Source organism: Triticum aestivum, chromosome 3A (assembly GCF_018294505.1).
Source record: "Triticum aestivum cultivar Chinese Spring chromosome 3A, IWGSC CS RefSeq v2.1, whole genome shotgun sequence".
NCBI lineage: Eukaryota > Viridiplantae > Streptophyta > Magnoliopsida > Poales > Poaceae > Triticum > Triticum aestivum.
The window spans coordinates 184501649-184526649 of record NC_057800.1 but is presented as its reverse complement, the minus strand read 5'-3'; positions in this window follow the sequence as shown (position 1 = coordinate 184526649).

Sequence of the window (25001 nt, the reverse complement as noted above, 5' to 3'; positions counted from 1 at the left end):
ATGGTGAAGGTGGTGTTCCCTGATAATTTGAATCGGATGGATTAAGAGGCTGTCGGAAATAACCCGCCTTGGGGTAAGAAGTATCGGAAGTATTTGAGACCTCAGATCGGCGCTTCCGAACCGGCGTGTTTGGTAGACCGGCTGAAGTGACTACTTGGCCTCTATGTCGGGTTGTGCGGCGAGCTTCGTGTTGCTGCTTCTTCAAAAGAAAGTTTGTGTCCAAGTGAGCTAGGGGGTGAGAAAATCTTACTTTTCGGACTGCTTGACAGATTTTTTGTGTTGGCAGAGGGTCTAAACCGGAGTAAAGGATAATTACCTCTGCGTCATCAGCTTGGCTGCCCTCAGCGTCATCCTGATAAATATCATTGTCAATGAGGTGTATGAAAAATGAACCAAGAGAGTCAAGTTCTACCTCTACGTCCGGTTCATCAGGGTCGTCATCAAGATCTAAACCGATGGGTTCAGTTGCCTTCCTCTTGGCAGGTCTCTTGACAACCTTTGTCTTAGGTCGAGGGGCCTTAACCGTTTTCTCCTGTGGTTTCTTTTTCCAGAATGAGTCATCACCCTGTTTAAAAGATGGGCAGAGGGTATTAAAAGTTGCATAGTTAAGAATATCAGATATAAAGCGGAAGCAAGACAACTTTTACAGCTGGCGGTTTGTTCAGTCTGTAAAAGGGGCTTAACCCGATTTTACTACAGACAGTTTCCGGTTCATTCAGCATTTTCTTGACAGACTCAGTAACTTCATCATCTGTTAGCTGAATGTCAATATGACGTTGAGAGTCTTTCGAGTCACCAGCATACTCGCACATTAAACCGGGGCGGCGACTTAACAGCAAGATACTCTAGGATATCCAGCAACGAACAAAGTCCAGCCCTGTCAAACCGTTGGCCATGAAAGCTCTAAGCTTGGTGAGTTGTGGTGCATACGAGGCCCGTTCCTTGGCAGTCAGTCATTGCGGAAGTGGATGTGTGTTGTAAGCCGGTGAGCACGGTAACCCGGCAGAGGGTTCTCATCTTCAGGGGAAGTATCCTTACAATAGAACCAAGTCTGGTTCCAATCCTTAGGGTGACTGTGAAGTTTGGCATGAGGGAAGTTAACATCCTTCCTTTTCTGAATGGAGACGCCACCAAGTTCAGGATTGGGCCCGTCTACGAATTCAGTATGACGGTTTAAATGGAAGAAATTCCGGAACAGCTCGATAGTCGGTTCTTCTTATAGATAGGCTTCACAAAACACCTGAAAGTTGCAAATATTGGACACAGAGTTGGGTCCAATATCTTGAGGGTGGATCTGAAAGCTGGTAAGAACATCACAGAAAAACTTGGATCCAGGCGGTTTAAAGCCACGACTCATGTGATCAGCAAACACTACTACTTCGCCATCTTTGGGGGTAGGAGGGTTTTCTGGACCGGGAACTCGCCACTGGATTTCACTCCGCTTCGGTAAAGTGCCAATATTGACGCATCCATCCAGTTGCTCCTCAGTAACCTGGGAAGGGACCCAGTTACAGGCATAGAATTGTTTGGCCATTGCAAGTGAAGAGCTGGAAAAGATTACTGCCGGTTTATGATTCATGATTGACAAGGCATAACGCGCAACAGATTAAGAAAAAGGAATTCAAGCATGTAAAATTGTTAAACCGGAGGCTGATGCAGTTATAAATGGTAAAGCGATGAGCGGTTTACAAGGGGACTAATGGCATATGATAGATTATTTTCTACAAGGATAAACCGCCTACGCAGACAAAGAAGGTACAGATCTGAGGCAAAAAACAACTAAGTGAGAAAAACATGTTTCACAAAATCACATTGGCATTTTGGATCTACCACGAGTCAGGAAAATAAAAAGATTTAGACCTAAAAAGGTTGGTCCTGGAGCAGTTCACCAAAGTCCAAATCGGTTTTTATGCGTATAAGGCTTGGTTGGATAGCCAAGATAAAAACTATTATAGCTACCGCACGGAACGCATCAAGGTTGAGGTCTATTGTGTATGGACTGGCGAGGAACAAGAGAAGAACACCATGAACCCGTATGAACCCTAAGTGGATCTACAGAGGAAAGAGGGGAAGACTTACCGCAGTTGTTGAAGCAGCGGAGGTGCGCCGTGTTTCTCTGGTGCGATCAGGTTGATGCAGCGGCCGACGGTGAGGCAGAGGCGAAGCTCAACGACAGCGTCGGCGCTCGGGTGCAGAAGCGTCACGAGGTGGAAGAAGAGATGAAGAGGCAATGGGAGGAAAAGGAAAGGGATCCTCAGCCCTATTTATAAGGCAAAGAGACAAGCGACATGCGCGGGAATCGAGGAGCCCAAAAAATGGACATATAACAAGGTTGTCACCTTGATTGTTGGATTCTCATTAATAAAGGGTATCTTCGGTTTTAATGAACAGGTGACGTCACGGCGGTTTACTACAAATCTGGAGGATGACGTCACGGCGGTTTACAAGATTTATGCGAAGGTGCAAAGGGAGGAATTTCTCTAAGTATTGAAGATTGACATGAACAAGTTCAAATCAATCTGGGGCCTAATGTTGGGGATATTACTACTGGACATAAACCGGCCAGGAGAGGCCGGGTTATCCCCATGATGATTGCTTTATTTGAAGCTCATGAAGACAAAGATGGTGGCGCTTCACGAAGGCCCAAGGCCCAAAGGCGGGTTAAGTCCTGTAGACATAAACCGACATTGATATGTAAACCTGTCTTGTAAGATAGAAAGAGTAGAAACCGAGCCGGACACGTTTCATGAGCCGGCCTCAGGATTCTGTAGACCGGCGGCCGTCGACCTATGTATATAAAGGGACGACCCGGCGGCGGTTTAGGGACGAGACACAATAACTTGAGAACCAGGCAAAGCGGATTTGCTCCCAGGTTATTGAAACTCAAGAAATTCCATCACAACTAGACGTAGGCTTTTACCTTCACCGCAAGGGGCCGAACCAGTATAAATTCTTGTGTCCCTTGTCCGCTTTAACCCCTTTAAGCTTACCCATAGAAATGGCTCCATGACAAAGTCCTTTCACGAGGACATCTGCCGTGACAAAACCACAACAGAAATAATTTGAGAATATAATAATAGTGAATCTTCTCATCATGAGCAAAAAGGGTGGCTATGTCATTTAACTTAGTAAGATATGCCACTACAGTTTCAATTTCATAACCATGGAAAGGATCTGATTCAACCTAAGTAATTAACTCTGGGTCGACAGAGAATTCATAATCCTTATCATCAACAAAGATAGGTGAGGTAGCAAACTTAGGATTACATTTTATTCTAGCATTCAAAGATTTTTCTTTCAGTTTGCATAATAATTTCTTAAGATCATCCCTATCATTGCAAGCAAGAAAGCGTCTAGTTGTCTCCTGATCCATAACATAACCTTCTGATATCTTAGGTAATTCATATCTAGGAGAACTAGTTCTAATAGGTGTTTCAAGATTTTCAGTTTCAATCTCTTCATTAGTTACAATAATTTCATCAGTTTCAGCATTCACAAAATCTATAGTTCTAGCAATTTGTTCATCAGGAAATTCACCTAGTGGCACATTATCATCAAGCAAGTTACTAGCATCATCATGAGTATCATTCATAGCAGAAGTAGCATTGTCAACAACTTGCGACATATAAGGATTAATAACATGTGGTGGTGTTGCAAGTCAACTTATAACAGAAGGTGAATCAAGTGCAAAGCTAGATGGCAGTTCCTTACCTCCCCTCGTCTTAGAGGGAAAAATCTTAGTCTTAGCATCCTTCAGGTTCTTCATAGTGATAATTTGATAATAATCCCAAGTGACTCAACAAATATAGCTATGCTCCCCGGCAACGGCGCCAGAAAAAGGTCTTGATAACCCACAAGTATAGGGGATTGCAACAGTTTTTGAGGGTAGGATATTCAACCCAAATTTATTGATTCGACATAACGGGAGCCAAAGAATACTTGTAAGTATTAGCGGCTGAGTTGTCAATTCAACCACACCTAGAGATTAATTATCTGCAGCAAAGTGATCAATCGCAAAGTAGTATGATAGTTTTGATAGTAGTAGCAACAACAATAGTAACAGTAGCAGTGGCAGCAATGATTTTTGTACCAAGTGCAATAGTAACAATAGCAGTAGTAACTTAGCAAAAACAATATGAGAGAAATTTGTAGGCATTGGATCGGTGTATTCGTTGGATGATATTCATCATATAACAGTAATAACCTAGGGTGATATGACACTAGCTCCAGTTCATAAATATAATGTAGGCATGTATTCTGTTAATAGTCATACGTGCTTATGGAAAGAACTTGCATGGCATATTTTGTCCTACCCTCCCGTGGCAGCAGGGTCCTATTGGAAACTAAGGGATATTAAGGCCTCGTTTTAATAGAGAACCAGAATAAAGCATTAACACATAGTGAATACATGAACTCCTCAAACTACGGTCATCACCGGGAAGTGTCCCGACTTCTGTCACTCTGGGTTTGCCGGATCATAACAGGTAGTAGGTGACTATAACTTGCAAGATTGGATCTAGAACATAGATATAATGGTGATAACATAAACTGTTCAGATCTGAAATCATGGCACCTGGGCCCAAAGTGACAAGCATTAAGCATGGCAAAGTCATAGCAACATCAATCTCAGAATATAATGGATACTAGGGATCAAGCCCTAACAAAACTAACTCAATTACATGATGAATCTCTTCCAACTCCTCACCGACCAGCGAGCCTACGAAGGAATTACTCACTCCCGGTGAGGAGCATCGTGGAATTGGCGATGGAGAAGGGTTGGTGATGACGAAGATCGAAGATCCCCCTCTCCGAAGCCCCAAACGGACTCCAGATCTGGCCTCCCGATAAAGAATAGGAGGCAGCAGCGGCTCCGTCTCCTAAAACGCAACAATTCGTTCTCCTGATTTTTTCTCCAAATATGTGAATTTATAGTATCAGGGTTGGAGTCTGCGGGGCCACCAGGTGGGGACAACCCACCTTGGCACGCCTGGAGGAGGCGGCGCCCTGGTGGGTTGTGCCCACTCAGGTACCCCCCCTCCGGTGGTTCTTGGCTCCAGAAATCCTTATTTATTGAATAAAACATCCTCGCAAAGTTTCGTTCCAATCCGAGAACTTTTATTTCTGCACAAAAACAACACCATGGTTGTTCTACTGAAAACAGCATCAGTCCAGGTTAGTTTCATTCAAATCTTGCAAATTAGAGTCCAAAATAAGAGGAAAAGCGTTAGGAAAAGTAGATATGACACACACGTATCACCCCCGCTGAACGTTTCCTGGTCGGCCCCTCGATCGCTTGCTTACCGTGGGGCCACGTCGTGGCTGGCGAATTGCTGGCCCGCATCGCTTCCATCGCAGCGTCGGACACCTTACAGGATCATCTACATCATCGTCCGACTAGCAGCGCAAAGGATAAGACGGGAAGGACTCGTCGGCGCGTCCGGATTCCCCGGTCGTGATTTCCCCATGGGGCTCGTCGCCCTCCTCGTCCGCTTAATCATCTAGTTCGACCTCCCCATCTGAGACCCCCCGATCCAGCTTGAAGGTCGGCGTGCTTGCTCTGTCATGAGCTATCTGGCGTGAAAACCTCTACGCCAGGAAAATCGGACCTTATGTCAAGACAGTATGGTAGGGAGCACAAGAGCCAAGTTCGGACCGGCTGCGCACGCACTTGAGGTGCTGGGTTGGCACAGATGTACGACTCCTTGCCGTAGCTCCAAGTGGCCGGTTTGGTGGACATGATGCGGTTCACGTGCTTGGCGGCTCTAGTCAGCTCGACGGTTGAAAGTCGGCATGGGTCGAGTCAGCCGCTCATGTCATAGATCCGATGCGATAGGCGCTGCAGCGGTGTCGGTGTCAAAACCGACGGATCTCGGGTAAGGGGTCCCGAACTGTGCGTCTGAGGTTGATGGTAATAGGAGACAAGGGACATGAAGTTTTACACAGGTTCGGGCCCTTTTGATGGAGGTAATACCCTACGTCCTGCTTGATTAATATTGATGAGTATGGGGGTTACAAGACGTAAGGGCATATTTATCCCTCTAGTAGTTTGGTGATTGATGACAATATGTTTGCGGACTAATTGTGTGCACTAAGTGTTTTGGGTGATATATTATAAAGGCACTTGGCGATTGTTCCCCTCGAGGACTTCACTTTAGACGGATTATTTTTCCTTCGTATCTTTTCGGTGGAATTGAGTCGTAGGGATAACCGTACTATCAAGAGGGGATCTGTTTCGGAAGAGTATGGGTGCAATCATCACGTACACTTTTTCCTTGCACCCTCGCTATCTTCCTCCTTGTTGGCGTTTCCGTGTTGTGCAAAACAAGGGGTGCCTTGTGCTATGCGGTAGTACCGCGGCCAGGGTGGTAGTACCGCCGACCGACAGTAGTACCGCTTGTTAGTACCGCTAGTACTACCGCCCCTGCTGTGATCTCGACTTTTTCGTGTCGGGTTTTCGTAAAAGACCACACAGGGGGCGGTAGTAGGGATGACAGTAGGGCATGGTAGTACCGTTTGTTTAAGCGGTAGTACCGCTCCTACGTTCGCTCCAACTGCCACACAACTTGTTGCCCTCCTCTGATTTTCCAACGGCTGTAGGGAGCAGCAGTACCGCCCGCAGGGCGGTAGTACCGTTCGTGTGCGCGTACTTCTTCTTCCTCAGCCCTGGTTGATCTATGCCCGCTTGCCACAGCGGTACTACTGCTCCATCTACGGTAGTACCGCCCAGATGCGGGCTGCATGCTGCATAACGGTTGGATGTGTCCCCCCACTATATAAAGGGGTCTTCTTCTCCAAGAAGACCCACCTCTTCCCCCAAAAAGCTCCATTAATGCTCCAAGCTCCATTTTCGCCCGATCTCTCTCTCTAGCCAATCAAACTTGTTGATTTGCTCCGGATTGGTTGAGAAGGCCCCGATCTACACTTCCACCAAGAGAAATTTGATTCCCCCACTAATCCCTAGCGGATCTTGTAACTCTTGGGTGTTTGAGCACCCTAGACGGTTGAGGTCACCACAGATCCATAGTCCATTGTGGTGAAGCTTCGTGGTGTTGTTGGGAGCCTCCGATTAAGTTGTGGAGATTGCCCCAACCTTGTTTGTAAGGTTCTGGTCGCCGCCTCCAAGGGCACCAATAGTGGAATCACGGCATCTCTCATTGTGTGAGGGTGTGAGGAGAATACAGTGGCCCTAGTGGCTTCTTGGGGAGCATTGTGCCTCCACACCGCTCCAACGGAGACGTACTTCCCCTCAAAAGGAAGGAACTTTGGTAACACATCCTCGTCTTCACCTGCTCCACTCTTGGTTATCTCGTACCTTTACTTGTGCAAGCTTATTTGTGTTACTTCCCTTGCTTGCTTGTGTGCTTGTTGTTGTTGCGTCATATAGGTTGCTCACCTAGTTGCACATCTAGACAACGTACTTTGATGCAAAGTTTAATTTGGAAAAGAAAAGCTAGAAATTGTTAGTTGCCTATTCACCCCCCTCTAGTCAACTATATCGATCCTTTCAATTGGTATCAGAGCCTCGCCTCTTTTTAAGGACTTTGTCGTCCGAAGAATATGGTTGACGTCGTAGACGGTGTGGAGGAGCACTCCGGTGCGAATCCGGACTTGTCTACGGGAGATGGGGGAACCTCGGTCTCTCGTGAGGAATTCAATGTGGCCTTGGAGACAATGAAAACCTCCTTGACGACCGAGTTTGAAAGCATCTTTACTAAATTCATTGAAGGGCTTAAACTATCCACTGCACCGTTGAAAGTGGGTGATCCCACTAACAAGGTGACGGATGCTAACTCCGACAAGGGGGAAGCTACGAGTGAAAAGGCTCCTTCTTCTAGTGGTAAAAATGGCACCGACATCTTTGCCCATGTGGAACCTCCACTTGTTTATGGTGGACCGATTCCTTCCACTCATTTGAATCATGCCGGTCCTCCTCCTAAGATTGTGAAAAATGAGGACTTTGATTCTTGGGTCTATCAGTTTAAGCGTCATTTAAATCATGTGAATACTAATATTTGGAGAATCATTGAAGAAGGTTTCTATCCACATGACCGAAGCAACTTCACTCCAAGAGAAGCCGCAGATAATCAATTCAATGAGAATGCTCTCTTCATCATGCAAGATGCAATTCCACCCGAAGATCTTCCTCACCTCCGTCCCTACGCCATAGCCAAAGATGCATGGCACCAAGTTGTTTCTCTCTACGGGGAAGTGCAAGCATTCAATGCTCCAACTATGAAGTAGTGCAAGATGAAGCCGATGAGTTTGCAATGAAAGAAGATGAAGAACCTCGTGAACTTTATCGAAGAGTAAACAAACTCGCGGTTTCACTCCGAGATCATGGGAGCAAGGACACGGATGACAATTGGATCAAGCGCAAATTCCTCAAGGCAATGATGCCTTACCACAAGGCCATGTCCTCCGTCATTCGTCAAAGGCTGGACTTCCACACCTTGTCCTCAAGTGAAGTGTTGGATGAGTTTGTGGCTATGAGCATCTTGGACAAGACCGCTGACAATGCGGTGCTTCGCTCTCAAAGGGCAAAGAAGCCCAACCTTGCATTGAAGGCCAAGGTTTGTGTTGAAGAAGAGGAAGAAGAGGAAAGCAACCCCAAAGATAAAAAGTATGCCTATCATGAACACATGGCACTTGCTTCAAGGCAATTTTGGAGCAATAAAAACTCAAGGCCAAACTTCAACAAGAACAACTCAAGTGGCACGAAAAGCAAGCAACGTGTGAGGACTTGCTATAATTGTGGCAATGTGAGCCATTTTGTTGTGGAGTGCCCTTACGAGAAGAGGGAAGACAATGGTGGCAAGCTCATTCGAAAGGACAAAGCCAAGTCTTTCCCAATCAAGAGCAACTTCACCAAGAAGACTTCTCACAAGGCGCTGGTGGTACAAGAAGAGTACCATGAGGATGACGATGATGATGAAGATGGTGAGTCGGTTGCCATGGCCTCCATTGCCATTGCAACAACTCCACGGGTGTCTCTCTTCGACTCACCTAATGAGAACATCACCGCCAAGTGTCTCATGGCTAATGCCACCAACAAGGTAACCCCCAACATCAAAACTACCATCATTAATAATCCCTCTTTGACGGATTGCATTGATGAACATGCGGGGTCTATTGTGGAGGAGAATGAGTTTGAGTCTTTTATGAACAAAGTTAAGGGTAAATTCAAGAAGCACTTTGTTGCTCTCTTGGAACAACTTGGTGAAGCCAATGACATGATTGAGGCTCACGAAGATACCATCTCTAAGATGGAGGGGCATAGTTGTGACTATGCCGATGAGATTTCGGATCTTTCCAATGCTCTCGAGGAAGAGTGTGGTCTTCGTTTGGCTCTTGAGGAGTCACACAACGATGATCATGCTAAATTAAAGAAAGATCTTGATCATGCTCTTGTTGTATCTCGTGTGCTAAATTCCGAGAAGGCCAAACTTGGGGTTGATCTTGCTAGACTCAAGGTGGAGTTTGATATACTTGACAAGGCTCACAAGGCCTTGAAAGGTGTTCATGCTATCCTCAAGGAGTCTCATGATCAACTCCAAGTGAAGCTAACCAAGGAGAAAGCCACCTTTCCTCATATGGTGTTAATTGATAATGCAAATGCTACTAACCCTTGTTGTGAGCATGTGCATCTTGTTGAGGAAAATGCTAAGTTGAAGGAGCAACTTGACAAAGGCCTTGTGTCGTGCATACAAGGTGATAAGAACCTCAACGACCTTTTGAGAAATCAAAAGGAAGTTGTGGCCAAAGAAGGGATTGGGTTCGCACCCATGCCCAAGAACAAGAAGAAGAATGACAAGACCAAACGACCTCCCTCTCTCAAGCAAACCTTTGTGAAGGAGGGAGAGGGTGCTTCCAAGGAGAAGAAGAACAATGTGAAGGGTGGTGGTGTCAAGAAAGGCAATGCCACCCCGTCCAACAAAGCCGTGCTAGTGATGGACATGTCTATGCCAAATTTGTTGGTTCTCCTTAAGAGTAAATTGAATGGTCTATTTGGGTTCCTAAGACCCTTGTTACTAACATCAAAGGATCCATTACAAAATGGGTACCTAAAACCAAGCATTGATCTCTTGTAGGTGTTTGTTTCCGGTGGGGGGGTCATGGTTGCTCGATAGTGGATCTACAAATCATATGACCGGAAGCAAGGACTTGGTGGTGGATGTGCAGAAGATTCCATCTATGCCCACCAATGTCGAATGGGGTGATGCCTCGTCTTTTAAGGTATTGGGACTTGGCAAGGTTTTCATCTCTCATGATCTCACGATCGAGAAGGTCATGTTTGTTGAGTCCCTTGCATACTATTTACTTTCCGTTTGTCAACTTGCACTCATGAGCTTTGCCACCTTCTTTGATATTGATACCGTGGCCCTCTTGTGGAGCAAGACTCTTAAAGTAGCCTTTGTTGGGCATGTCGAGAACAGTCTCTATGTGATTAACTTTTCGGAGCGACCCACTAAGACCGTGACATGCCTAATGGCTAAAGTTGACATGGGATGGCTTTGGCATCGCCTTCTAGCCCATGTCAATATGAGATCTTTGCAAAGTCTTCTCAAGGGGGACCATGTCCGTGGACTAACAAATGTTAGTTTTACTAAAGATCGTGCTTGCAGTGCTTGTATCAAAGGAAAGCTACATGAGAAGGCTCACCCTCCCACGACTATCATTTACTCGAAGAGGCCTTTGGAGATCCTTCACATGGATCTCTTTGGGCCTCCATCCTTTGATACTCTTGGGGGAAGAAAGTATTGCTTGGTGATTGTGGATAACTATTCAAGATACACGTGGGTATATTTCTTCAAGAGGAAGAGCGAAACCCAACAAACCGTCATTGACTTTGCAAATGAAGCTCAACATCAACACAATGCAAAGATCTTGACTATAAGAAGTGACAACGGCACCGAGTTCAAGAATTACACCTTGGATGAGTTTCTTAGTGATGAGGGGATCAAGCATCAATATTCTGCACCATCAAGATTACGGTGCCATTTGTGACAAAGTGCCTCTTTGGTGTGACAATGAAAGTGCCATCAAGATTTCTCTCAACCCGGTCCAACATTTCAAGACGAAGCATATTGAGATTCAGCATCACTTCATCCGGGATCACATTAGGCAAGGGGAGATCGAGCTCAACTATGTCAACACTCATGATAACCTTGCAGATATCTTCATGAAGCCCTTGGATGAAGCAAGATTTCGCGAGTTAAGGCATGAGCTAAATATCATTGATTCGAGAAATGTGACTTGAACCCTTGCACACCCCACCACACTCATCTTGATGTCTAGTTTAGATGTAGGCATGGACATAGGGGGAGTACTATTCTCTCAATGAAATCTTCCTCCCCCCATTATGCATAAATTGATCGAGTCTCTGACATTATCCATTTTTGATGGTTCTTGTGCTTTAAAGATGAGTTTTGGTCATGGGCGCAAGGATAATTCTTCGCGGTGCCATACTATCTGCTCAAACATAGGTGGCCTCGGCCATCGCCCTCTCTTCTCGAGAGTTTGTCTGTGTGTTGTTTCTTATTGCTTGTGCTTCTCTCTTTTTAGTGGTTGTGCTTTGGTTTGGTCGTGTTCGTTTTTGGCTTGTCGTGTCTTGTGTGGTCCTTCTATTTTTTTGCTAGTCGGGCGTAAGCCATCGTTTCCCCTTGTTCCTGCTTTGGGGCGCCTGAGCGGTACTATCGCGGCAGCAGAGCGGTACTACCGCTTATACAAGCAGTACTACCGCCCGGCCGACACGGTACTACCGTGGAGTGGTTCACTGGACGTTTCATGCTCCAGATCTGCACCAGAGAGGTACTACCATGCCTTGCGCGGTACTACCGCTTGGGGCTGGGCGAGTGGGGTATGTATCGGGCAAGGGGAGTTTCTACTCCCCCATACCCGTTCAGTTTGCCCTATTCCCTCGTCCTCTTCTCTCTCAAGCGACTCCCAAAGCACCGGAGGCTCGCCGCCGGGCCGCCGGATTCAGGCCGGATCCCTTGTTTCCGTCTGGTGGGATCCTTCCCCACCCTCTCCTCGTGCCATGGATGCCGGTGGTAGTAGCTCCGGGCATCAGGCTCGTCGCAGGAATCCAGACCATGCAATAGGTTCCAAGCGCTTTCGCTCGTTAGATGCTCCAGAGTCTGCTGCTGGTGGTGGTGAGGGTGTCTCTTCTGAGCCACCAAAGCGCAAGGCCAAGGTTCCAACATCAAAGATCTCCGCTGGACGCAAGCTTGCTCATCTGATGTTTGCCATGGAGTTTTGCACCAAGAGGAAGCACAATCCCTATCATGTGGTTCAAGAGCCTGCTCTTCAGAGGCATCCATTTTGGAACAGGTTTCAACAGTCAATCTACCACGATGTCTTGAAGAAAAAGAAGAACTTGTTTGTGAAGGTCAAGTCTATCGATCTCACACACATGGAGAAGGACCTGCCATACTTTGGGAATGCTCTGCAGAGGTGTGAGGAGTTGGACATCAAGAGGATCATCACCTTCAACAAAGACTTTGATGCCGAGCTCGTGGCCCAGTTCTTTGCCACCGTTCACTTTGGGCATGATCCGGCCCATACTCTGTCTTGGATGACCAATGGTCGTCGTCTGTCTGCACCATGGAAAGATTTCATGGTCAGCTTGACGTACAATGATGAGGGTGCCCAGACCCCACTTGGGTTTCGCCCTCATAAGGAGATTGCCACTACTCACAAGGAAAAGCTTTGGCCCTATTCTACTAGGAAGGTCTCTGAGACTGGAAAGATTTCTTATGAGCTCTGGTCCTTTCTAGACATCATGCATCGGATCTTCCAGAACTCCCTATTCCCTCGGATTGGCAACGTGGATCAGGTGCACTCTTACCTTGTGGACATGCTTCTGTTCTGTCAAGAACATCAGGGCTCTCAGCAGGTGCTGGAGGTGTCACATGTGATGTGGTCTGAGATTCACTCTGCTGTCATGGAGCGCAAGTGCATCATATATGACCCCTATCTTATGCGTCTTATCGAGGACACTTGGGCAGACCAGTTTCCAGATGAGGAGCTTGTCACAGACAACATGGTGTCTCATGGCACTATCGAGCTGCGTCAGAAGGAGAAGTGGAGTTCGTCTACTCCGGCACCTCCTGTGTAGGAGACTGTCCTATCTGATGATGAGGAGGAGGATGACGGGGCAGAGTATGAGCCCCTATCTGAGGAGCCCTCTTGGGCGAAGAAACTCAAGGAGAAGATGAAGCGTCTATTCTGCTTCCAGGCGAAGGGCCAGTACAAGGCTCACAAGGAGGCCAAGATGGCTCGTCGTTGTGACAAGGCCATTATGAGATAGGTTGGCCTTGAGGTTTTATCCTACCCATTGAGGAACCCCTTGTGGCCGAAGGAGAAGGACAATGCTCCACTCAAGTGGAGCCATCACCAACCCAAGGCTCACACGCTTCCAAAGAACATAGTGAAGGGCCTCAACCTCATGAACAAGACCAAGGGCAAGATCAATCTCAAGACGGTGTTGAATCACCAAGTGATGCCCAAGGTCAAGTTCTCTCCTCCGAGCAAGTTTAAGATCAAGAGCTACCTCAAGATCAAGAACAAGCTCAAGACGGTGCTCAAGATGATCAAGTGACCACTCCTCGACTCACCCCCGAGGAGGAATTGGAGAGTCGTGCCGGCAAGGTTGCATCCAAGCTCTCCACCAAGGGTCATCTCATGAAGAATGTGCTTGGAAGCATTCAAAAGGGGGTAAGCACTCGTAGACAATTGGCAAACTATTGTGGACATCACGCGTTTGTCTCTTGTGTTGAACCCCAAAAGGTATATGAGGCGCTCGAAGACTCGGATTGGCTAAATGCCATGCATGAAGAACTCCACAACTTCGAGTACAACAAGGTGTGGAGATTGGTGCCAAGGCCAACGGGGAACCACAATGTCATTGGAAACAAGTGGATATTCAAGAACAAGCAAGATGCTCATGGGACCATCATTCGCAACAAGGCAAGATTGGTGGCACAAGGCTACTCCCAAGTCAAGGGTATCAACTACGGTGAAACCTTTGCTCCCGTTGCTCGCCTTGAATCCATTCGTTTGTTGATTGCTTATGCTTCTCATCACAACTTTAAGTTGTAACAAATGGATGTGAAAAGTGATTTTCTTAATGGTCCTATTAATCAGTTGGTATATGTCAAGCAACCCCCCGGGTTCGAGGATCCCTACTTTCCCGGTCATGTGTATCAACTCGATAAGGAACTCTATGGACTTAAACAAGCCCCATGTGCGTGGTATGACCACCTTACTGAGATGCTACAAGATCGTGGATTTGAATTTGGGATGATCGACCCCACTCTTTTTACTAAGAAGGTCAAAGGGGAGTTGTTTGTGTGCCAACTATATGTTGATGATATTATCTTTGGTTCCCCTAACAAAGCTTTCAATGAGGAATTTGCCTCTCTCATGACCTCTAAGTTCAAGATGTCTTCGATGGGAGAGTTGAAGTTCTTCCTTAGATTCGAAGTCAAACAAAGAAGAGAAGGAACCTTCATCAACCAAGCCAAATACACTCAAGACATGCTAAAGAGATTCAAGTTAAGTGATGTCAAGCCGGCTTCCACTCCAATGCCCACCAAGTTCCAACTTGACATTGATCCCAATGGTAAAGCGGTGGATCAGAAGGTATATCGCTCCATGATTGGCTCCTTGCTTTACCTTTGTGCATCTAGACTGGATATCATGTTGAGTGTGGGAATTTGTGCACAGTTTCAAGTCGCACCTAAGGAAAGCCACTTTGTGGCAGTCAAGCGAATCTTTCGATATTTGGCTCATACCCCAAACTTTGGCTTATGGTACCCAAGAGGAGCAAACTTCAAGCTTGTAGGATATTCGGACTCTGATTGGGCGGGAGACAAAGTGGATAGGAAGTCCACTTCCGGAGGGTGCCAATTTCTTGGTTGCTCTTTGGTGTGTTGGTCTTCCAAGAAACAAAGTTGTGTGTCTCTCTCGTCCACCAAAGCGGAGTATGTGGCGGCCGGTAGTTGTTGTGCACAACTTCTTTGGATGAGGCAAACTTTAAAGGATTACGGTGTCATTTGTGACAAAGTGCCTATTTGGTGTGACAATGAAAGTGCCATCAAGATTTCTCTCAACCCGGTCCAACATTTCAAGACGAAGCATATTGAGATTCAGCATCACTTCATCCGGGATCACATTAGGCGAGGGGATATCGAGCTCAACTATGTCAACACTCATGATAACCTTGCAGATATCTTCATGAAGCCCTTGGATGAAGCAAGATTTCGCGAGTTAAGGCATGAGCTAAATATCATTGATTCGAGCAATGTGACTTGAACCCTTGCACAACCCACCACACTCATCTTGATGTCTAGTTTAGATGTAGGCATGGACATAGGGGGAGTACTATTCTCTCAATGAAATCTTCCTCCCCCCATTATGCATAAATTGATCGAGTCTATGACATTATCCATTTTTGATGGTTCTTGTGCTTTAAAGACGAGTTTTGGTGATGGGCACAAGTATAATTCTTCGCGGTGCCATACCATCTGCTCAAACATAGGTGGCCTCGGCCATCGCCCTCTCTTCTCGAGAGTTTGTCTGTGTGTTGTTTCTTGTTGCTTGTGCTTCTCTCTTTTTAGTGGTTGTGCTTTGGTTTGGTCGTGTTCGTTTTTGGCTTGTCGTGTCTTGTGTGGTCCTTCTATTTTTTTGCTAGTCGGGCGTAAGCCATCGTTTCCCCTTGTTCCTGCTTTGGGGCGCCTGAGCGGTACTACCGCGGCAGCAGAGCGGTACTACCGCTTATACAAGCAGTACTACCGCCCGGCCGACACGGTACTACCGTGGAGTGGTTCACTGGGCGTTTCATGCTCCAGATCTGCACCAGAGCGGTACTACCATGCCTTGCGCGGTACTACCGCTTGGGGCTGGGCGAGTGGGGTATGTATCGGGCAAGGGGAGTTTCTACTCCCCCATACCCGTTCAGTTTGCCCTATTCCCTCGTCCTCTCCTCTCTCAAGCGACTCTCCAAGCACCGGAGGCTCGCCGCCGGGCCGCCGGATTCAGGTCGGATCCCTTGTTTCCGTCTGGTGGGATCCTTCCCCACCCTCTCCTCGTGCCATGGATGCCGGTGGTAGTAGCTCCGGGCATCAGGCTCGTCGCAGGAATCCAGACCGTGCAATAGGTTCCAAGCGCTTTCGCTCGTTAGATGCTCCAGAGTCTGCTGGTGGTGGTGGTGAGGGTGTCTCTTCTGAGCCACCAAAGCGCAAGGCCCAGGTTCCAACATCAAAGATCTCCACTGGACGCAAGCTTGCTCATATGATGTTTGCCATGGAGTTTTGCACCAAGAGGAAGCACAATCCCTATCATGTGGTTCAAGAGCCTGCTCTTCAGAGGCATCCATTTTGGAACAGGTTTCAACAGTCAATCTACCACGATGTCTTGAAGAAAAAGAAGAACTTGTTTGTGAAGGTCAAGTCTATCGATCTCACACACATGGAGAAGGACCTGCCATACTTTGGGAATGCTCTACAGAGGTGTGAGGAGTTGGACATCAAGAGGATCATCACCTTCAACAAAGACTTTGATGCCGAGCTTGTGGCCCAGTTCTTTGCCACCGTTCACTTTGGGCATGATCCGGCCCATACTCTGTCTTGGATGACCAATGGTCGTCTTCTGTCTGCACCATGGAAAGATTTCATGGTCAGCTTGACGTACAATGATGAGGGTGCCCAGACCCCACTTGGGTTTCGCCCTCATAAGGAGATTGCCACTACTCACAAGGAAAAGCTTTGGCCCTATTCTACTAGGAAGGTGTCTGAGACTGGAAAGATTTCTTATGAGCTCTGGCCCTTTCTAGACATCATGCATCGGATCTTCCGGAACTCCCTATTCCCTCGGATTGGCAACGTGGATCAGGTGCACTCTTACCTTGTGGACATGCTTCTGTTCTGTCAAGAACATCAGGGCTCTCAGCAGGTGCTGGATGTGTCACATGTGATGTGGTCTGAGCTTCACTCTGCTGTCATGGAGCGCAAGTGCATCATATATGACCCCTATCTTATGCATCTTATCGAGGACACTTGGGCAGACCAGTTTCCAGATGAGGAGCTTGTCACAGACAACATGGTGTCTCATGACACTATCAAGCTGCGTCAGAAGGAGAAGTGGAGTTCGTCTACTCCGGCACCTCCTGTGTAGGAGACTGTCCTATCTGATGATGAGGAGGAGGATGACGGGGCAGAGTATGAGCCCCTATCTGAGGAGCCCTCTTGGGCGAAGAAACTCAAGGAGAAGATGAAGCGTCTATTCTGCTTCTAGGCGAAGGGCCATTTCAAGGCTCACAAGGAGGCCAAGATGGCTCGTCGTTGTGACAAGGCCATTATGAGATAGGTTGGCCTTGAGGTTGCTGATGGCTCTGAGGAGCGGATCACTGATGAGGAGTCTTGGATTAGAGTGCATTGCCCGTGGTCTGACACTGAGGAGGACACTGGAGTTCGCGCTTCTCCCCGTACCGCAGAGGCCTTTGAGGAGGAGGAGGAGCATGACTGGTGATGCCATGGAGACCTACTACCATCGTGGGTCGTGTCGTCCCTTTTGGTGTCTTGCTGCCAAAGGGGGAGAGTTAGGGATTTTCCTCGTGTCTCGTGTTGGCGTGTTCGTGTTCTCGTGCCTCGTGTTGGCGTGTTCGTGTTCTCGTGTCTCGTGTTTGTGTTTTCGTGTCTCGTGTTCGTGTTTTCGTGTCTCGTGTTTGTTGTGTTCGTTCATTTTTGTTCGCTTTCTTTCGGCTGTGAGCAAGACCATATGGTGTAAGACATATGTGAACTACCCTATCGTATCTACTTTAGTATCAAGTATCCTATTATATTGTGAGAGGCTTCATCCTCAACATTTATATTATTGCCCTCATGCTCGTTCTTGCTTAGTTGTACTTGTTGTTATTTTCTTATGCAAGGATGTTGCATGCCTACAAAATATCGGGGGAGTTTGATCCGAAAGATGTGCACATAGCCTTTCATTCTAATTCCTTGGTGCACACCTCTAGGGGGAGCCCGTCTATATTTTGTTAGAAGGGGGTTTGCTTATTTTCAGTCACTTTTTGTGCAAATCCCGTGTTGTCGCCAATCCACCAAAAAGGGGAAGATTGTAAGAGCATATTTATCCCTCTAGTAGTTTTGGTGATTGATGACAATACGTTTGCAGACTAATCATGTGCACTAAGTGCTTCAGGTGATCTATTATAAGGGCACTTTGCGATTGTTCCCCTCGAGGACTTCACTTTAGACGGATTATTTTCCTTTGTTTCTTTTCAATGGAATTGAGTCGTAGGGATAACTGTACTATCAAGAGGGGATCCGTTTCGGAAGAGTACGGGTGGAATCATCACGTACACTTTTTCCTTGCACCATCGCTGTCTTCCTGCCTGTTGGCGTTTCCGTGTTGTGCAAAACAAGGTGTGCCTTGTGCTACGTGGTAGTACCGCGGCCAGGGCGGTAGTACCGCCGACCGGCGGCAGTACCGCTTGTTAGTACTGCTGGTACTACCGCCCCTGCTATGGTCTTGACTTTTTCGTGTCGGGTTTTCGTAAAAGACCACGCAGAGGGCGGTAGTAGGGACGGCAGTAGGGCGCGGTAGTACCGCCTGTTTAAGCGGTAGTACCGCTCCTACGTTCGCTCCAACTGCCGCACAGCTCGTTGCCCTCCTCTGTTTTTCCAGCGGTTGTAGGGAGCAGCAGTACTGCTCACTAGCGGTAGTACTGCCCGTAGGGCGGTAGTATCGTTCGTGTGCGCGTACTTCTTCTTCCTTAGCTCTGGTTGACCTATGCCCGCTTGCCACAGTGGTAGTACCGTTGTGGCAGCGGTACTACCGCTCCATCTATGGTAGTACCGCTCAGGTGCGGGCTGCGGGCTGCATAACGGTTGGATGTGTCCCCCCCACACACACTATATAAAGGGGTCTTCTTCTCCAAGAAGACCCACCTCTTCCCCCAAAAAGCTCCATTAATGCTCCAAGCTCCATTTCACCCGTTCTCTCTCCCTAGCCAATCAAACTTGTTGATTTGCTCGGGATTGGTTGAGAAGGCCCCGATCTACACTTCCACCAAGAGAAATTTGATTCCCCCACTAATCCCTAGCGGATCTTGTAACTCTTGGGTGTTTGAGCACCCTAGACGGTTGAGGTCACCACAGATCCATAGTCCATTGTGGTGAAGCTTCGTGGTGTTGTTGGGAGCCTCCGATTAAGTTGTGGAGATTGCCCCAACCTTGTTTGTAAGGTTCTGGTCGCCGCCTCCAAGGGCACCAATAGTGGAATCACGGCATCTCTCATTGTGTGAGGGTGTGAGGAGAATACAGTGGCCCTAGTGGCTTCTTGGGGAGCATTGTGCCTCCACACTGCTCCAACGGAGACGTACTTCCCCTCAAAAGGAAGGAACTTCGGTAACACATCCTCGTCTTCACCGGCTCCACTCTTGGTTATCTCGTACCTTTACTTGTGCAAGCTTATTTGTGTTACTACCCTTGCTTGCTTATGTGCTTGTTGTTGTTGCATCATATAGGTTGCTCACCTAGTTGCACATCTAGACAACCTACTTTGATGCAAAGTTTAATTTGGTAAAGAAAAGCTAAAAATTGTTAGTTGCCTATTCACCACCCCTCTAGTCAACTATATCGATCCTTTCACAAGAGTTGATCTACCACGAGATCGTAATGGCTAAAACCCTAGAAGTCTAGCCTATATGATTATGATTGCCACTACGGACTAAACCCTCCGGTTTATATAGACATCGAAGGGGACTAGGGTTGTACAAAGTCGGTTACAGAGAAAGGAGTCTTTATATCCGAACGCCAAGCTTGCCATCCATGCCAAGGAGAGTCCCATCCGGACATGGGTGAAAGAATCTTCGGTCTTGTACCTTCATAGCCCAACAGTCCGGCCCATGTCCAACAGGCCGGACGCCTGAGGACCCCTTAGTCCAGGACTCCCTCAAGCGGCAACTTCGGACGCTCGCTGAAGGTGGCAATGTGGTCCGTTCCGGCGAGGTGCTCATCATCAACCATCTTCCCCAGCCGACGGCAAACGGCCACGGCTTCCACCGTTGACTTACGAAGCTCGAAGGCCTAGTTCCGCCTCTCAACTGGCGCGACATCCATGAACGGTGGCAGGTTTACATAATGGGCCGCCGGGTCCATGTTCTTCACATAGAAGATAGACCTTTGCCACTTCTTCACTGATTCATGCAGCGGTAGCTTGGGAAATCCCCCCGCTGCCCGGACGGTCACAAGAGCCGCCCCGTAGGTGGTCATGACCGGGCCTTCCGGCGTCGGCATCGTATGTGGCTTGAGGGAGAAGCACCTGTTCCATATATCCACCGACGGCTCGAGTCCGGCGTAGCCCTCACAGAAGGTGACAAATGCTGCCAGCTGAAGGATCGAGTTGGGCCCAAGGTGGTGGGGCTGAAGTCGGAAGTGGTCGAGGAATCGACAGAAGAACGTGCTAGCAGGAAGACAAAACCCATGGGAGAAATGCTCGACGAAGACGACGACTTCCCCGGCCCGCGGCTGAGGCGTGGTCTCGCCACCGGCCACTCGTGCGTCCACGCGCTCCGTCGACGGCAGCATCTACCGAAGGCGAAGGACCTTGATGAACTGCTCGGGGCATCAGAGCCATCCCACAAACACCTTGCCACCAACTCCGGGAACGGCGAGGGCGCGAGTGCGGGAACGACGCGAATCTTGGCGAGGGCCTGCCCTAGAGGGACCGGGACGACATAGTGACGGCCCACATGCATATGACAATAGCGAAGCTCGGCGGGTGGGTGTGCACGCGTGCGAAGGAGCAATAAGAGAAGAAGGAGATGCAGCAAGGCAGGGGCGAGTGGCGTTATGAGCCTTGCTTGTTCCCCATCCCCCCATTTAAAGACCCTAGAGAGATCATAGGGAAGTGGGGTCGTTTGCGCCCACGATCCTCCGCTCTTCCCGCAATACGCGAGCGCATTAACTGCTCATGAAGCTCAATGGATCGGGTCCCCAGCAAACGATCCATCGCATGGGCCGCGGCCGCGGCTTAGCGTGCCTCGGTGCCGACGACGACCCGTTGCGCGCGTGGCCTGGCAGGGCCGGGCCTGCCCACAGACCCCACATGGCGGGTGGCTCGCAACGATGGGCACAAAAATAGGCCAAACTACTGGCGGACTGGCGGCACACTTGGTCTCCCCGCTCCGGCCAGGTGCAGAAGGAGCCGGCCGCTAGTCATAGCGACCGACGCGTTCGGACACCCACAACTGTCAGAATGTAAGCTGACGGGGGCCACCAGCCCGCAGCCGGCAAACACCGCTGGCTCAGGGGACTACTGTTGGGGGAATGACCCCCGGGTAGGCAAATCCAGGCCTCACAATCTTCCAAAACAACGGGGTGGCAAGCACCCTGCCGTCCAACTCGCCCCGCCAGCCGGCCATCCAGCGTCAGGCCGACTGGGCGTGGCATGAAGGCTTTACCTGGCCGGGCAGGCTCCCGCTTAGGCCGACAAGACGAACGGACAGCCCCCCTCCTACGACAGGCGGACGTGGCTGCAGTGCTCCTGTCGCCCCGACCAAGGCATGCGTGGCTACTGTCCGCCCAGCGGCCACGTCCCGGAGTCGGCGTCGGTGACCCGGTGTCGTCTTGTAGCAAGTCAGCGCCCGCCACTCTGTGACGGGACAACAACATGACACAGTGCCACGCCTCCCATGAGACCCGCGCCCGGCTGACCCGACAGCCGGCGGGCCACATGGCCGGCTCCATACGATGACAGCATGGTCCCGCATCCATGTAACATCACCGTTGTAACCCTGGGGGGCCGGCCGATGTGACCCCCCCCCAGGAGTCCTCCATGTAGGGGGAGGCTTCTTTTTACACACACACACACACACACACACACACAGAGAGAGAGAGAGAGAGAGAGAGAGAGAGAGAGAGAGAGAGAGAGAGGAGAAGGAGAGAGCTAGCTCTTGTTCCTCCTCCCCTCAAACAGCTCTAGGAACGCCCTGTATTCACCTTGTGAGATCAATCTAGTAGATCCAGCAGGACTAGGGGTTTTACCTCCCCCGAAGGGGGCCCCGAATCTGGGTATATCACGAGCTCCTCTCCGCTTGTCCCCGATCTCACCTCCGGAACCCTCCGACGCTCTTAGGCCCCCATGTTCGATAAGCCTACTCATGGCATCTGCCGCGAGAATACCACGACAGGCAGGGTTCCTTAAGCCTGCTCTCCCGTACAATGGTGCACACGTTTGACGGGGTGAGATCGCTGGAAACAACAACAACGAGCGGAACGCGTGGTTGGAACCATGCCCGAGTTGTCAACAACCCACAAACGTTTCAAATTCGTAGCGCGTCAACTAATGACTCTTAATTAATTGCCAATTAATTATCCGTTCGCATAATTTAGCGCAGGTATGAGATAGGTCTGAGCTCGACATGGTTCGTTCATGAAACACGATGTGTGCATGCGCCAGGCGGGCGTGCAGGAACCACTCTTGTTCTTAAGCTCTAAAAATAGCATGTTGAAGAGAATTCCTTACGAAGGGTCTCCACTCTTCTCCACTCATGATGTGGGATTAAGCTTCTCATCACCATGTCGTGACACACACATGGGCTTGAGATTTTCTGAAATTATTTCATATATAGGCTACTTATTTATTACTCCACCGTTTTTTTGCTAGTAAACTCCATGGGTTTATAAGTATAAGATGTTCGGACTTTTTTTGAATTTCGACGTATATAAACATGTTTTAGTGTGTTTGCTCACTTGTTTCGGTCTGTATATAATTCATATTAAAATATTCAGAATATTTTATATTTCTGAACGGAGTGAGTAGTTTATTATTTTATACATGAGACATAGCATGTCCCATCGAACATCAATACTTCCTACGTCCGAAAATAAGTGTTGTTGATTTAGTATAATTTGTATTGATTTTATACAAAATCAACAATACTTATTTGGGGAGAAAACAAATACGACATTTTGAAATGAACAGGCGTAGAGAACACATAGGCATGACTGATCCGGGTCAAGAAAATCCGCTTTGCTGTAGAGCGTCAGTACTTAGATAAGCATCAACAACTGCGAACATGAGACCTCCGTCGAATTCTATTGAAGAAACGACTATTTACAGGATGACCAAGCTCGCCGACAAGGCCAATCAGCAAGTCGCATTTTGGTTTCTTTGTCTGGCACGGCGTTGGTCGGTCTCGTCCGCCCACAAGAGTTAGCGAGCCAACAAAACTGACGACTGATGCCGCCCTTGGTTGCTTGCGAGTTAGAACAGGCGTGGGGCAACTACTTTGGTGCTATTATGTACGAGTAGTACTGTATGTATCTACTGCGAACCCGTGTACGTCTGGATGTATCTGCAAGTCAACCTGAATCCAGATATATCTGTTTCTCTCCGCATTTCTGCAGTTTGAAATAAGCATCAGTTACACTGTCATTGCACCCTCAAAAAAAGAAAGAGAGAAGAAGTTACACTGTCAGTGCTGGTGCACTGATGACTGGTAAGTAACACTGTCTCACTCCATAAAGTATAGGAGGCTGGAAAGCCCGTAGACGTGATGATCACGTGACGAAGTGATCGTGGAGAGAGTGCGACCAAGCTTATAGATCAAGAGAGAGGAGACACACACAAAGTGATCCAATTAAGGAAGAAATGACTAAAAGATATGCATGAGAAGGAGAGGCAAAGGCAGGTGACGGCAGGAAGTCGACTTGGAACGCAGTCTTGGCCGACGATAGCTGCCACTTGCCGTGTAATCTGGAGATGCTTTGGTTAGAAACTCGTCCACATCTCGGGAGGCTAACCAAGGACCGGCATGCAGATAGCACCGGCGCAACGGGAAAACGACCACGGATCGATCGTCGACGACGGGTGAGTGACGGGCGGTCTCGCAAGTCTGCGGGGGCTGTGAGCTCGGAAGAACCAGTGGGCCAACGAATGGCGACTGCACGCCACCTTTTCCGCTTTCCTTTACCCGTGCAGTGCTAGTGGCACGCAGCAGTCAACACGGCTGATGCCTACGTCCGGCCCCAGAGCTGGGACGACAAACTAGTCGCTTGCATGATACATTGACGGACTCCGTTACAGATACAGGCAGGGTTAACTTGTTATGTGTAGAGCATCCCGCCTCTATTTCGTACAAGCAGTTAACGTCTGCGTTTCACGAGCTCTGCTCGATGTTTCGCGCAAAATAATGGTGGTCACGGCTCCATAGTTAGCAGAAAACGAGCTACTTGCCAACTGGGTAGTAACCAGTCACATCCTGCTTTTGAAGCCTTGCCCGTCCTGCTAACGCATCAAGAAATTGTGCTGCAAGTTTGAAACGGCCGGTAAGCAGTGACAGTTCTTGAGAAGAAGCGGACTCTCTCTCTCTCTCTCTCTCTCTCTCTCTCTCTCTCAAGATCCGGTTTGTGCCGGCTTCATTGATTTACCAGAGAGCATACAGGAAATAGTTGATTGAGTGATCATGGAGGGGTTACTATTAGTAATCCAAATATGTTAGAGTAGAAATAGGAAAGCTTATTTGAGTCGGTTTGCTTTTCCATGTAACAGGCGTCATGTACTAGTATGGTAGGTGTACTAGTACTAGTTAAGATCGATCAGGTTTGTTAGTGTTGGCTTGTGTACAAGTACTAGTTCGTAGAGGTTAGGAAAACGTAGTCAGGGTCGGTGGTGTGAGTTGGGTCGTGCATCTATATATAAATGGGCAGGGTGTGTGAGTTTTGTACCAGAGAGAAAACCAGAAAATCAATAAAGAAGAAAAGAGGGCACGACAAGGGCCCTTTGGCTATCAGTTCTTTGTGCGCGTGTGTTCGTGCAGTTTGATGTGATCGATCCTAAAACGAATTTCCAACAATTGGTATCAGAGCAAGGTTTGAGTGAAGCTGCCCTTGCCCCGGGGTGGCGACCCTGCTAGCGCCTCGGGGCGGGCAATACAGTCGCTAGTGTAGCGACAACGAGGAGCGGGTGATATAGTCGCTGGGTGGTGCAGC